Genomic DNA, 15,732 nt, shown 5'->3' with positions numbered 1-15,732 from the left:
ATGTCCAGCGCTCGTCCCCCACCTCAGCCCCCTACTCCCATGATGAATGAAAGGGACACGGAGCAGCCCACCTTGGGACACCTTGATTCCAAGCCCAGCAGTAAGTCTAACATGCTGCGGGGCTGCAACTCAGCCCCCTCTGCTGACTAGCAGCCCCATAGTGGCAACTACCTGCTCCTTAAGACCATTGGCGAGGGTAACTTTGCCAAGGTGAAGCTGGCCCGGCACATCCTGACGGAAAAAGAGGTAGCTGTGAAGATCATTGACAAGACTCAGCCAAACTCCTCCAGCCTTCAGAAACTATTCCGAGAAGTAAGAATAATGAAGGTTTTGAGTCATCCCAACATAGTTATTTGAAGTAACTGAGACTGAGAAGACGCTCTACCTTGTCATGGACTATGCCAGTGGTGGAGAGGTATTGATTACCTGGTGGCCCATGGCAGGATCAAAGAAAATGAAGCTCGAGCCAAATTCTGCCAGATAGTGTCTGCTGTGTGGTACTGTCACCAGAAGTTTATTGTTCATAGAAACCTGAAGCCAGAAAACCTCCTCCTGGATGCTGATATGAACATTGAGATTGCAGACTTTGGCTTTAGCAATGAATTCACGTCTGGGAACAAGCTGGATACTTTCTGTGGCTTATTCTGCCCTAGAACTCTTCCGGTGCAAAAAACTACGGTGGTGTCGCGACCGCCTTGACCAGCAAGGATGACACAACACCGGAGCTCATCTTGCAAGCGGTTTATTCAGAACCTTTTTAACAGTGGATTCTCTCTCTCTGCTTCTTCTATGCTTCTTCTATCTGCTTCTTCTATATCTCCCAGCGCCCTGGCAAGCCCTTAAAAGCAAGCTCATTCCCTAATTAACTCAGCCACCTGGCAATCCCGGATAGCAAGCTCATTACCCAATTAGCTCATGTCACCTGGCGATCCGGGATAGGTCACAGCTGGAGGAGGCACACCAGATCCACTAAGCGCTTCCAAATAAGGCTTGTTTACAGCTAAGCTCGGTTTCCCTGGCATCCAGCTAGGCGGTATCTTGGGGCTGTGGCTCCCCACAAGGTGGTCCTGAGTGGTCGTATGGAGCCTGGGAGTCATCCTCTATACACTGGTCAGCGGATCCCTGCCTTTTGATGGACAGAACCTCAAGGAGCGGGTACTGAGGGGAAAATACCATATTCCGTCCGTTCTATTTGTCCACGGACTGTGAAAACCTGCTTAAGAAATTTCTCATACTTAATCCTAGTAAGAGAGGCACTTTAGAGCAAATTATGAATGATCGGTGGATGAAAGTGGGACACGAGGATAATGAGCTAACGCCTTATGTGGAACCACTCCCTGACTACAAGGAAACCCGGCGGACAGAGTTGATGGTGTTGATGGGTTACACAAGAGAAGAGATCCGGGACTCACTGGTGGGACAGAGATACAAGGAAGCAATGGCCACCTATCTGCTTCGAGGCTACAAGAGCTCTGAGCTGGAAGGTGACACCATCACTTTGAAGGCCCGGCCTTCAGCTGATGTGACCAACAGTAGCGCCCCATCTCCATCCCACAAGGCTCAGCACAGTGTCTGTGCCAACCCTAAGCAGCGACGCCCCAGGGACCAGGCCGTCCCTGCCATTCCCACCTCGAATTCCTACTCTAAGAAGACTCAGAGTAACAATGCGGAAAATAAGCAGCTAGACAGGGCGGAAAGCCAGCAGCACTTCCAAAGTGCCTGCCAGCCCTCTGCCTGGAGTACAGACGAGGAAGACCTCTCCTACTCTCTCCACAAACAGCGTCTTCTCCACCCAGCACAAACCCAAGCAGGAACTCCCCCTCTGTTGGACAGGGCTAGCCTTGGCCAGTCCTCTATCCAGAATGGCAAAGATAGCCTAACCATGCTAGGGTCCCGGGCCTCCATGGCTTCTGCTTCAGCTGCAGTCTCTGCGGCCCGGCCCTGCCAGCACCAGAAATCCATGCCTGCCTCCTTACACCCCAACAAGGCCTCTGGGTTGCCCCCACGGAGAGTAACTGTGAGGTGCCTCGGCCCAGCTTTGCCGGGCTCCCTCCAGAGTAACTGACCAGTCTGCTAAGCTTTTATTCCCTTTCCCCCAAACTCTGAGCAAGTTTGTCATTTTCCTGTTGTAGCGTCTCTCAAAGAGTTTCCAAATGCCATGCACATTAAAGAAGCACCTGTTCTAAACACCTCTGGACTTACCCATGCTAGACCACTTGGCTCTGTCTTCATGATAGTCCTGCCACACATGTTTTCCCCATATAATCCTGTATATGAGTTTTCAGATAGCCCCTCCCTCTCCCTCTCCCCCCATCTCTCTCCTGCCATGGCCTTTCCCTACAGCTCTTCCCCTTGGCCTCACATTCTAAGCTCATGGCTACACTCTAGTTCCCCAATCAGGCATGTTTAGATTCATAGTTCACTGACATTGTGTGCAGATTTGGTAAGACAATTGGGAATTCTTAAAGGAAGGAATTAGCCAATAGATATTTCTCACCACATTATAAAATGGAGGGATATAAGTCTCTGTATTATAATATGTTGGACAGATTACAAATAGAAAAATTACAGGAGGGGAATTAAACATTTATCTATGACTCTTGATCAACCAACATTAACATTTGCATTTATAATACAAACAGATGGATTTCATTATGGCATTTTTTTCTACATATAAATAATTTTCTCTGTCCATATGCATTGGTCTCCTCATCACCACACCCTCTGCTTGTTTTCTGTTCTCCTACAATCCTGGGAGCTTCCTTTTCCACCCCAGTGACTTTACCATATATACATTCCAAACATCCAAATCAGGAGTGTGCTCCACCCAAACTCTGGATCTAAGTCTTAACCAAAATTATTCATCTTACATCATGAAGGCAGTGTGCTGTGCGTATTTCAAACACCTTCCATGGCTGGAGAATCCAAGGCTACATACTGAGATCCTCATATCCCATGCCCTACCTGCTTATAACTGCCTACTGATAATACCTTTTGGTAGTAAGATCCCATTTTTATTTTTACAATGTTAAAGCTCTTGTTCAAGAAACAGTGTTGGCTATGGATTCAATTGCTGTGTTCCTGTCCATCCTGAAATGCAAGAAACCATGCCTCACGAAAATTATGACTGTGAAATGGTAATAAACAAATGGTATCACAGAAGTGTCAATGGTTCACACCAGTGGGTTCAGCCATTAGGAAGCTAAAGATGTAGAATACTTCTCAAGGGTGAGTTAGAGACAAGTCTGCAACATAATATGAAATATATATTTAAAAGATTGAGAAATGAATGTGTTGTGCAAACTTCTATGCCATCATCCCAAGGTCTGAGAAAGGTTGCTAAACAATTATTCAGCAAAAAGGGGACACTACTGACTTCCAGGCCAGCTCCAGAATACCAAATTAAACACACAAAGTGATAGAGCAGCTTATTAATTATTTAAATTTACCTGGAGAAAAAGCCATGGTTTTTGCACGTAGAGGATGGATTAGATTACAGAAATTATTCCTACAGAACAATACTCAGAGGAGTAGCTCCTTCAAAAATTGCTGGGACATGTCTCAGGTGGAGTAAATGTCTGTTTAATATTCTTGAAGACTGGGTTTAACCTCACTACTCAATAAATGGGCACAGAAATGCACACTTCTAATCCCAACACAGGTGGAGAGGCCCCAAGTCATCCCACCTGTCACTGGGGCCAGAATCAGAGCAGGCGACCAAAGAACTGAACCAGGCGAGAGTCTGCAGATTAAGGAGGACACAACTCGGGTCATTCGGTAGAAGCGAATGCCATCGATTTATTGCAGCCAGCAGCTTATATACAAGGGGAGATGGGAAAACATCAACTGCTAGCAGAACACACTCCCACACCCTATCATAAACAAGGAAACCACAACACCTGCCCATGACCAATGAAGCAAAAAGGGGATGGGGGCAAGACAATGTTTCAATAACAAGAAGGGTTCATAAGAGGATGTTAGTGGATGAGGCTTAGAAAAATTGGAGGTACCTGTGGTTATGCTGGAAAACAACTCACAGAGACCCCCATGGGGGCTGGGTCCCAACAATCTCCCCCTTTTTTGTTTTATAGATAGCACCTCTTAGATTCCATCCCATATCAAATAAACAATCTTTGGGAATTTGGCTGTCGTTCATTCAAAACTGCTTCCTGCTTGTTGGGGGCAATGTCCATACTATGGGGATCATGATAAAACACAGAAATCTGGTCAGTTCCTTGTTTTTGTAGTCTGCCAGGCTGCGTTGTCTCAGCTGTTTTACATGTAGGATCAGTTGGGCCACAGCTTCATGGGTCTTGCTTGATCAAACCATATTAGTCTGGAAGGAATCCACAGCTTTTCATTTTCTGTGAAAACACAAGCAAGAAATCTTTCTCCAAGTAGCCTGTCCTTAGACTTAAATTTTGAAGTCAAAGCATTTTTAAAATATGTAAGTTGGGCTAATTTAGCAGCATTGATAATCAAATGTATTGTAGCAGCTGTAGCTTTTTCCCCTGCAATCAAACAATTTAAAGACAACAATATAGCATATAGTATCCAGACTTTCTGTGTATTTTCCATCTTTTTTGGTTTTTTGAGACAGGGTTTCACTGTGTGGCTTGGAGCCTATCCTGGCACTTGCTCTGGAGACCAGGCTGGCCTCAAACTCACAGAGATCTGTCGGCCTCTGACTCCTGAGTGCTGGGATTAAAGGCCTGTGCCACCACACCCAGCTAATCTATTTCCTTCTGTTTCATTTTCTTGCTGTTTCAATAACTGACAGAGTTGGTCCTGCAAAAGAAACTAGGAACTTGAAATCCCCATTTTGACAGTCATTTACTGATGGTAGTACTACTTACTTTCCTGAATGCTGGGATTAAAGGTGTGAGCAAACAACACCAGCATGCTCTACTTACTTTCGATTCGGCACTGTCAACCCGAATGTGCTCCTCCTTGTCTTGTGGCCACAATCTTTAGGAGTGGCCCCTCTGCTTTCCTGGGTCTCGGTGGGATCTCCAGTTGTCACAGGCCCCAGAGCCATCAACCAAAGAACTGAACCAGGCGAGAGTCTGCAGATTAAGGAGGACACAACTCAGGTAATTTGGTAGAAGCAACTGCCATCAGTTTATTGCAGCCTGAGGCTTATATACTAGGGGAGATGGGAAAACATCACCTGCTAGCAGAACACACTGCCACACCCCATCATAAACAAGGAAACCACAACACCTGCCTACGACCAACGAAGCAAGAAGGGGATGGGGGCAAGACAATGTTTCAATAACAAGAAAGGTTCATATCAGGATGTTAGTGGGGAGGCTTAGAAAAACAGGAGGTACCTGTGGTTATGCTGGAAAACAACTCACAGAGACCTCATTGGGGCTGGGTCCCAACACCCACCCTCCTTGATAGGCCACATAAGAGACTGGTTCCAAAACTCCAGGAAAGGTGAATAAAAATAGGAATGAATGTTTGTTAATTCTGAAGGCAAATGATGTGTCTCGGAATGACTGTCTTTGTATTCTAGGCACAGGTTTCTAATCAATGGGACACAGAGCATATGGCTTCACATAATGTCAACTGGACTGGGAAGAAAGGGGTGAGCAGTGTGTTCATATTCCAGGGTCTGATGTTCACATGGGGAAGACTTGAACGAGGGGACAGGAACTGTTTGAAGTCAGAACACATATTGTGCATTTTTTACACATTTTGAGGTCAGAGAGGCAATCAAAATTTTGTAAATGCTGCTCTTAGAAGGGCTAAATACTTAGTTTTCTCCAAAATGGTAGTTGTAAAGGAAAATTTAAATAGTGCACACCTGATTGAGATCTGGTAGGAGTCCTCACCTGTGACTGATCTGTTCCGAAGTCAGGGACTTCTTGGATTGTTCCGAAGGCATAGAGTGTTAAATAGTGTTAAAGAGGATATTATCTCACTGGCATAGCTGCATGTCTTTATATATTTGATTCTTTTATAGTTAGTGTTTTTATTTATTAGGAGATAGTAGCATTTTAGAGTAATCCAGGAACAGCAATGGGGTGTAACTCTTTGCAAGTGTTCTTGTCTAAAGCCAGATTCCCTGGGTGAGGTCCTCAGGCTTCACTCTGAAAATGTGACAAGGAATAATCACAGACAAAGAGACAGATATTGGGGCTTAAGCTAAAGAACATGGAGCGAAGAAGCTAAACTACCAGAGAGCTCTTACCTATAACAGTGCTAGTGAGTTTCTATTCTCCATGTGACTGGAGAATGAATGCCCTTACTGAATACTATCTTTATATCTCTCTAGTGCTGGGATTAAACACATGGGGTCTTTTACTCTTTTAGACTGATTCAATCTTGTGTAGCCACTGGGTGGCCTTGAACTCAGAGAGATCTGTCTGTCTCTGAATCCTGAGATTAAGGTGTGTATCACCACCTCCTAGCTTCTGCCTGCTTGGATTAAAGGTGTGTTCCTGGCTTCTCTGGCTTGTGGCTTAATCCTAGGATTAAAGGTGTGTATTAGCACCTCCTAGCTTCTGCCTGTTTGGATTAAAGGTGTGTTCCTGCCTTCTATGGCTTGTGGCTTAACTTACTTTCTGAATCCTCAGGCAAGATTTAATAAATTATAAATAATGTTTCACCACAAAAATGTTTGATATTACATTCATTATAAAGTGTACATCATACCAATTGTTATAGATAGCATGCACATACAAATGTATAATACATTAGAGTTAAAAGCAAATAGTAAAACCATCACCCATTTGCATACATCCCTCATCCTAAGGCATCACAGTCCCAAATTTTGTTTTTCTATCAGTCTATCCACTTATTTTTTCAACTATTTATAACAATAACCTAGAGGAATTCAAGATTGTATTCAAGGTTAAAAATACAACTAGCAATGAGCGTTGGTGGCACCTGCCTTTAATCCCAGCACTCGGGAGGCAGAGGCAGGCTGATCTCTGTGAGTTCAAGACCAGCCTGGTCTCCAGAGCGAGTGCCAGGATAGGCTCCAAAGCTACACAGAGAAACCCTGTCTCAAAAAACCAAAAACCAAACCAAACCAAACCAAAACAAACAAAAAAACTGTAGAGTCATGCAGGGCATTGGTGGCACATGCCTTTAATCCCAGCACTGGGAGGCAGAGGCAGGCAGATGTCTGTGAGTTCGAGGCCAGCCTGGTCTCCAGAGCGAGTACCAGGATAGGCTTCAAAGTTGCACAGGGAAACCCTGTCTCAAAAAACAAACAAACAAAAATACCACTAGCAATGTAAGATAAGCCTAACAACAAGGCAGCATAATGGATTGATATCCAGGCAGCCTTGGTGTCCCAAACCTGTAGTTACTCAAATCACAAAGATAAACAAAAGGCATTTACAGAACCAAAAGTCTCATTTGGACTTCTGACCTCATTTGGTACTATCACCCACTGTGTTACTGCTTGGACATAGCACAGTTATAAATTGTTTTCCTGCAAACCCCAGAGTCTGGCTTTTATAACCAACACAAAAAAATTCCTTCACTAGGAAAAGCAATGCATACTGATGACGATTTCTGGTGATGGCAATCCAAGGACTTGAGAAATGAGGCCTGAGCCTTGTGTTGGGATAGTTAGTAAAATTCAATCACAACTCATGAAGAAATCACCTGATACAATGAAGTGTAATAATAAAACAAATATAATTGAAAAACTCATGGATATATAAGAAATCTTTATATCTATATCATCAAATCATCTACTTAGGGTTTATTATGTTTCATTTAATTTAATTTTTTATTTGAAATAGAAACAAGATTGTTTTATACGTCAATACCAGTTCACTTTCCCTCCCCTCCTCCCCTACCATCGCCCCAACTAAAACCCTACCTACCACATATCTTTCTGCTCCCCAGGGAGAGTGAGGTTTCATTTAATTTTTAACACAAGGAAGATTTCATGTAATCCAGGCTTCTATCAGATTTGCCTTGTTTCTCTGTATGACTACAAATTCATTTTCTTCTTCTGTATCCAACCCCCTATTCTATAGTTTCAAGTGTAGAACTCCATGCCCTTTATTTTATACATTATGTAATACCCTACCAAAAAGACAAATGAAATATCATTATGAAGTCAAAGGATTTTTTGTACCGTTGGGCAAATTTCATGTTGGATGCTCCAGGGTATTTTGTGTTTGATTGCTTTTTTTGAGCAAAGCAGATCCTTTTAGGAGTCGGGATTGATGCCTGCATTTAACAAACCTTGGGAAGTATGAGTCAGGAAGATTACATTGAGTGTGAGGCCAACACGTACTGCACATATCTGGAGTCAACAAAAAAACAGAAAATCAGATTTCCTACTTTCTGAATCATTCAGTCCCCTTCCCATTTTTAATTCACTATTGAAGGTGAAGTTCTTCAAAGCCATTTCTTTGTTTGTTTATATCCCGATAAATGTCACCCTGTTTAAATAAACCTCTGGTGCATTTTATCCATATACTAAAAATTATTCATCAGTATTATGTAATATACCTGCCTGTAGTCCATAAAGAAGATTTTCCATATGGGTCAAGGCTGAAAAACTGTCCTATTTTGGGGAGCCCATTCCCCATAGAGGGGTACTATTGCAGCCCACATATAAGAAAGAGGACCTAGGCTCTCCCACAAATGATGTGATGGACTTTGATGGTCCCCCATGGAGGGCCTCACTATCCTTGGGGAGTGGGGGGGTATGTTGTGTGGGAGGGGAGGGGGCACTGGTGAGGAGCATGGGAGGATGGAAGGGTAAGGGAAAGGGGGGGTGATATGTAAATAAGAGTGCTTCTAAAATTAAAACAAAAACAAAAACAAAAATAACCTCTCCTACTAATGAGTAAAACAAAAGACAAAATAGATGAAACCCAGACCTACAGTGAGAGTTCTTGAAGATACAAAACGTAAGGAATTTTGGTCACTTTAGGACTTTGGAATGTGGGGATTTGAAGGAATTTTCCCCATGGTCATGCTATAATTTCTCAAGAGCAGATGACTGAATTTTGCATACCAAAGCTGGTTCAATGCAGGGAGTGTGGTTCATGCCTTCTATTGTCACATCTAGAAAACGGAGGCATTGGTGTTGAAATCTGCATCTGTTTCAATCAGAGGTCAAGTTGAAAAGTCTGGTCAAGTACCTAAAATTATGTTAGACATCTCAAGACAGTCATGCACAGGATCTTCTGGGTTGTCATCTGGGATCAGGGAGGCAGAATTTATATCAAGAGCATTGTTAAAACTCAGTCTGTCTTTGGCTAGAAGGAGAGTTTGGTATTTATTCCAATAGGTAATTGTTATCTATAGGTTAGTGGCATCCTAACCTTAATAAAGTCTCTAATGCATCTGAGCTGTGATACTTATAGGTTGTCCCAGTGACAGTGTAGGACCTTAATTTAATGTAAGCTGTGATACTCATAACAGATTACATAGTGCCTTATTAACTTGGAATTTTCTTATTGCTAAGCAGAAAGGAAGAACAGCTGTGGAGAGACATTGGACGACAGGAAAATATTCTGAGCTAAATCAGCTGGTGGATTTCCCAGTGTTGTGGTACTCCCAAGGCACATAAAAAAACCCAAGGGGGTTTTGGAGTTGGACTGTGACGCTCTCTCCTTCTATAAGTCTAAGCATGTTGTTAAAAAAATCCAACATTTCTGTCTCATATTAGAAGAGCCACCTAGTGTGAGGCAGAACAAAACCAAAATCTAGGAACTTATTCTCAAAACTGAAACATCCCCAAAATTCTATTTACCCCATACTTATTTTCATCTTCATTTGTAACTTTCTTTGAATACATATCTACAAAAATTTAAAGTTCCATTTTGATATTAATATTTAATTCTTGCAAAATAAACAATAAAATTTCCCAACAGTGTCTCTGGAATCTCCAAAAGCATATGGGGCCCCACAACACTGATTTTACTTGGTTCAAAATGAGGTCTTTGACCCATTAGACAACACTCAATAATTGGATTTGTACTAAAACTGCCCTAGACTATTCCAGATTAGCTACCTGAGATGCTCTACCTTCTTACAACAGTCTGGCCAGAGCTTCAGATAAAAACTTCAGCTAAGCCTCACCTGCCACTCAGGAGCCATCTACACATGTTACAACTATCCTTTTGAGACTTGACCATTGCTTTAGTTTTTTACACAATCTCACCAATGGACAGTCTTGACTCATGACAGTTGGAAGTAATTCTAAGAAAACAAAGTCCCATTTCCCTACCATTGACTTTTTCCTTTTTTAAATTTTCCCCAAGGTTAAGGATAATTGTCATCTGTTTAGGGTTGCTTGTAAGTTGTAGCAGATTGGGGATGGAATGGGATATTCAGACTCAGAAATCTCTTTCAAAAGTATAAAAGGAAAGGATGGGAAGGGATATAGATTAGTATATCTCCTTGTGAATTGTTTCAGGAACTATTAGCTATAGACAACTTACATTGTTGTGGATTATTGTATAATGATACTTAGGTAAAATTAATTTTGAATTCTTATCTCAGATGATTTGTATATTGTTTCAAACATGAAATTTCATTTGACATACCGTGTAGGTTCCTCTTTCTGTTTACAAAGTTTTTGCACACAAATGTAAAGTCATTTTTATCATATTGTATGTATTTATATTTCTACATCAGCTCAAGACATTTTGTATATGTACACGATTTAAGGATAATTTTTGTCATTTTGCACTATACAGTTCTAACTATGATCAAGATATTTACATATATATTTATACATAATTTTTAGGTCATTGTCCTCATGCTACATATCTGATAGTGTGATGTATGGGAAGCTTTAGTCAGTAGGCAATATATGCTTTTGGGGATTACAGGTTATAGTCACCCATGTTTCTTACAGCTAGTTATGTTAATCAGGTTCTCTAAATGCTCAAAGATGTACAAAGCATAGATATTTGATCTTCAAATGCCTGAAAGACAAAAAACAATATGGCACTTAAATATTTTAATAATTTAGAACTCCAATAATATGAGACACCAATACTCCTGGCAGCACTGAGCCTTTCCCTAGAGTATGATGGGCATTGGTTACATTCCCTTTGGAGTTTGTTTTCTTCTTGGCAAAACTGGACTTTTGGAGAAATAACTTCCCTTGCCTCGACCACTGACAATGGGAAAGTTGTCCTAACTGTGCAAGCAGGTTATAAGCAAAAAGAGACTGCTGAAACTTGCTAAGTCATGCAGGACAGTATTTTAAATTTTCCTGCTTCTGATACTGGTATCTCAGATACTCCACAGCATCTGTTGCTGTTACTTCGTGCACCTTTAGGAAGTCACACAATTGTACTTCCTATTTACCCTAATAATGTGGTGTTCCCTTTCAGGTCTTTGATGGGGTTGGAGACTAGATATTCACAGCTAATATCCTCTGTTATCTTTGCTAGAGAATATTAGGCACAAGACTTAGACTTACCAGAATAGGGCATCTATTGGAGTAATCACCCATGGCCTGAATATTTAGTGTGTGTTTATTGCTTAATGTTGCTCTGGCTGGTTGTAGGTCTAAATTTATACATGTTTAGCTTTCTTTCTCCTGGACTATATGTGATATCTGTTAATACGGATTATGTTTTTTGTATGAGCTTTGATGCCCTCTAAGCAAAAAGGGAAATGTATTGGCATCTTGTTCTGCCAATAGACTTGATGTAATGGCATTAGGGTGTGGCTTTAAGGAAGAGGAGGGGCCTTATTTAGGCTCCCTCTTGAGTTGTGGTCTGAGCATCCTGAATAGCAGACCCTGAGCCTCCAGGGTCAGAAAACCACAGTGGTTATTTATCTTCATTGTCTGAGCTCTCCCCCCAAATAATTATATGCTTTTTTTGTTGTTTTTCGAGACAGGGTTTCTCTGTGTAGCTTTGGAGCCTATCCTGGCACTTGCTCTCGAGACCAGGCTGGCCTTGAACTCACAGAGATCCGCCTGCCTCTCCCTCCCGAGTGCTGGGATTAAAGGTGTGCAACACCAACACCCAGCTTGTATCTTATTCTTTACTTGAGTGTTCTTGAACTTCCTTTAAACACCCATCAATATATTACAGAGGGATATAGTAGATTAGATACTTTGACAGATCATCTTGGAAAAGCATCACAAGTATCCATGACAGAGTACCTTACCTTATCAGGACGGAGAACATGTGGGTAAACCTGCATTCCATAAACAGAACATCTCATGATTTCTTTACAAAACTCATTATATTGTTAAAGTGGAACATGTGTGTAAATTAAGCTTGTATTTTGTAGTAAATAGAAACATCTTATCCCAACATTATAAAAATGTTCTTTTTTTGGTTGTTGTTGCTTAGTTTTGGAGACAGGGTTACTCTGGGTAGCCCTGGCCAATCTCACTGTTTAGACCAGGCTAATCCTTAGCTCACAAAGATCCACCTGCTTTTCTCCCAAGTTCTGGGATTAATTAAAGTGTGCATCACCAAAACCACCCAGTCAAAATATCTTTTATAAGATAAAGTGAAACAGGAATGCTGTCCCGACCCATAGGACATCAATCTGGGGCAAGAGAGTCACGGATAGGGAATGGGGACAAGAGACACAGAAAGAACTACCACAAGACAGGATTCTGATTAAGTGTCAAACTTTATTTTTCTCAGGCTAGCTTATATAGTCAGTAAGCAGATATGGGTAGGGACAGATTGGGTTGTTGGTGCGCCAGGTGTTAGTGTAGGCAGGATATTAGGAAGCCACCAAGAGGATGTTTGGCAGGGTAAAGAGTTCATGAGTAAGAGGTTCAGGGAGGGTTGCCTAGGTGACTGAGCCTGTGGGTGGAGGACTGGGTCAGGTTGTTTCTTTTCATGAGCTGAGGTTCTAAGGAGCTGCTATGTAAAAGTTAATACGCAATTAGGTGGCCGGCCAAGAATGGCCTAGGATGTCAGGCCAAACCCTGAGATATTTGTCTCCCAACAGAATGCCACTGAATGTTGATATGCCTCGAAAAATAGGATCCTGGAAATCCTCAGTAATATAATTAAGTTTGTAAGTGTGCCATCAGAACTTGAAAGAGCAGTCCCTGTTCAGTGGACACAGCAGGTTTCAAAAACTTTACAGAATTAAGGACCCACTAAAAATTTTTATTAATTTTTTTTTACTCAAATGCAATGTTCCCAAGAAGGGGACTGTAGCTTGCTGTGGTGACTGGCATACTGGTTCACCAACTTGCAGGTAACAGCAACACAATAGATATGCAGAGGGTTCTAGGTCCAATAAAAATGGAAGATTGGTTATGAGCACCTGAGGAGACTTCATGGGTCAGGCAATGGTGGCACACACCTTTAATCCCAGCACTGGGTAGACAAAGGCAGATGGATTTCTGGTAGTTCAAGGCCACTCAAATTGATCCTTTGTAAAACAAAAAGAGCTCACACAAAGGTAATCCCAACACTTGGGATCACACGCCTTTAATCCCAGCCCTCGACAGGAATATATAGCAGGAGAAGATACGCACTCAGGGCAGTCTGATTCAGTCGGAGGAGCAGCACAACTAGGAGCAGTATAGGATTGGTGGATCACCCCTTCGGTCTGAGCATTAGTAGAGGTGAGAACTCTCTAGCGGATTGCCGATTTTCTTCTGGTTTTCAGCTTTAACCCAAATATCTGTCTTGTGTTTTTATTATTTGTGTTACATATGTGTCCACAAAATTTAGGTATGGAGAAATTCTGGCAATCTCTATCTGTATTTTCTTCATCACAAGCCATTTACACACACCCATTAAGATATACAGCACATGAAAGATATTTTAATGCTGTTCTTGGGTTGGTAGGGTGCTTGTCTGTTATGTGGTACATGCCAGAAGATGTTCATAAATTGGAAATGTGCTTCAGATTGGTCTCCAAGGCCATCACAAACTTTATGTCTGGTAGTTTCTATGAATGAAAGTGTCTGGGCTCTCTTATGTCCTCCTGGCTTCTACTCCTCCCAAGTGAGTTTGATTTTTTTTTGTTCTAAGGCTTTCAGTTTTGCTGTTGATTCTCTAGTGTGACTGTTCTCCAGTTTCCTCAAGTGAGCACTTAGTGCTATGAACTTTCTTCTTAGTACTGCTGTCAAAGTGTCCCATAAGGATATGACAAATTTTGAAGATCTCCCTTGAAAGACCTCACCCTCCCTGAGGATCAGAAAAGGGATGGGACAGGGGCTTAGTGGTGAGGCAGAGGAGGAGGGAAGGGAGAGGGAACTGGGCTTGAGATGTAAAAAAGCTTGTTTCTATTTTATTTTATTTTGGTTTTTTGAGACAGGGTTTCTCTGTGTAGCTTTGGAGCCTATCCTAGCACTTGCTCTGGAGACCAGGCTGGCCTCAAACTCACAGAGATCCACCTGCCTCTGCCTCCTGAGTGCTGGGATTAAAGGCGTGCGCCACCAACGCCCAGGAGCTTGTTTCTAATTTAAAGAAAAAAAGTTATTAATATGGGGGAAAAGTGCCTGGGACAGCAATTGCCATAATGATAATGTCAAAATTATGGTTGATGTTGAGACAATAGAGGAAATTAGATGAAAAAAAGAAAAGATGGGGCTAGAGAGGTGTCTGCAGGCCTTAAGTGTGCTGAATAATGTCCTGGAAGACCCAGTTAGATTCTTAGCAATCCCAATTGCAGAAAATCTGAAGTTTTTTTTCTGGAATTTGTGGGAAGTGCATGCAGTCACTATATATCATTAAAAAAGAAGGTAAAACATTCTGAATCAAAAGAAACATAAAAACATTTTTGTAAAGAAAAGATCTATCACAGAGCAGTAATGTCTCATGGCTCTCATCCCAGAACTTGAGAGGAAGGTGTTTCTCTGTAAGTTCCAGTCCAATCTTGTTATGTCCAGGATAGACAGGAATGTTATGTGACCCAGAGGAACCATGACTATTACATGGAGAAACCCTTTCAAAAAAACCCAAAAATATGAGAAATTTTCCATAATTCAGTTGAGTATAAATTAGAATTCATTAGTGATACCACTGAATCAATGATTTGTTTGACAGTAGCCCATATCCAAAAGGCAGGCTTCAAGTTTGCTTTCTTATTTTAAACAACCTTGAACTTTGCCTAATTCTCTGATACCTAAAGGGAGGAAAATCAATTTTTAATGAATAAATACTTTTAAGTCATTGGTTATTCATAGTACATGTTAAATAGTTTTAAAATTTTGGAATGCAAACACCAATTAGTATGTGTTTCAGATACACACACATGCAATGAAAAATATACATAAAAACAATCAGTGGAAAGAAAAAAATGTTTGTTAACATCAGAGTGGAGCAAGATAATTCAATCACACATGATTGTATTGTGTTGAGTCATTACAAGTACATAGGTTGTGGAGGAGTAAAAAGCCAGGTGTCTATCTGAGTCTGTCTCTTCAGTGACTCTGGGTTTCATAGTGGTCTTTGCTGTTAGAGCACATAACTAAAAGAAATACACATTGGTAAATTCCTATAGGAATGAATGAATTCTCAAGAAAAATTTCCAGAGATATCTTAGGATTGGATCAAAGTCTGGTCAGTGGTTTCTAGCACAAGGTCAAATTAAAAATTCTTGTGAAAGTTTACAGAAAATTGTATTTCCCCTAGGAAGACAAAACCCTGGAATCTCCTTCAAATAGCAGCACCCGCTGAACTCCAATTACTCAGATATCTGGGACTATGATGTACAGGCTCATTTGAACCTACAAAATGCAGTTCCTAAACTCAAGTTTCTCCATATTATTATTGTTGACCTAGGCATTTAGATGAG

General features: G+C 41.4%; 1 pseudogene; it reads left to right on the top strand.

Annotated features, from left to right (window-relative positions):
• Positions 1-2,061, top strand: LOC100752762 (annotated as a pseudogene).
• The last annotated feature ends 13,671 nt before the right edge of the window (positions 2,062-15,732 follow it).

The sequence above is a fragment of the Cricetulus griseus genome, chromosome 9 (genome assembly GCF_003668045.3).
Source record: "Cricetulus griseus strain 17A/GY chromosome 9, alternate assembly CriGri-PICRH-1.0, whole genome shotgun sequence".
NCBI classification, from domain to species: domain Eukaryota; kingdom Metazoa; phylum Chordata; class Mammalia; order Rodentia; family Cricetidae; genus Cricetulus; species Cricetulus griseus.
Note: the sequence above shows the minus strand (reverse complement) of the source record. Positions and strands in the feature narration are given on the sequence as shown.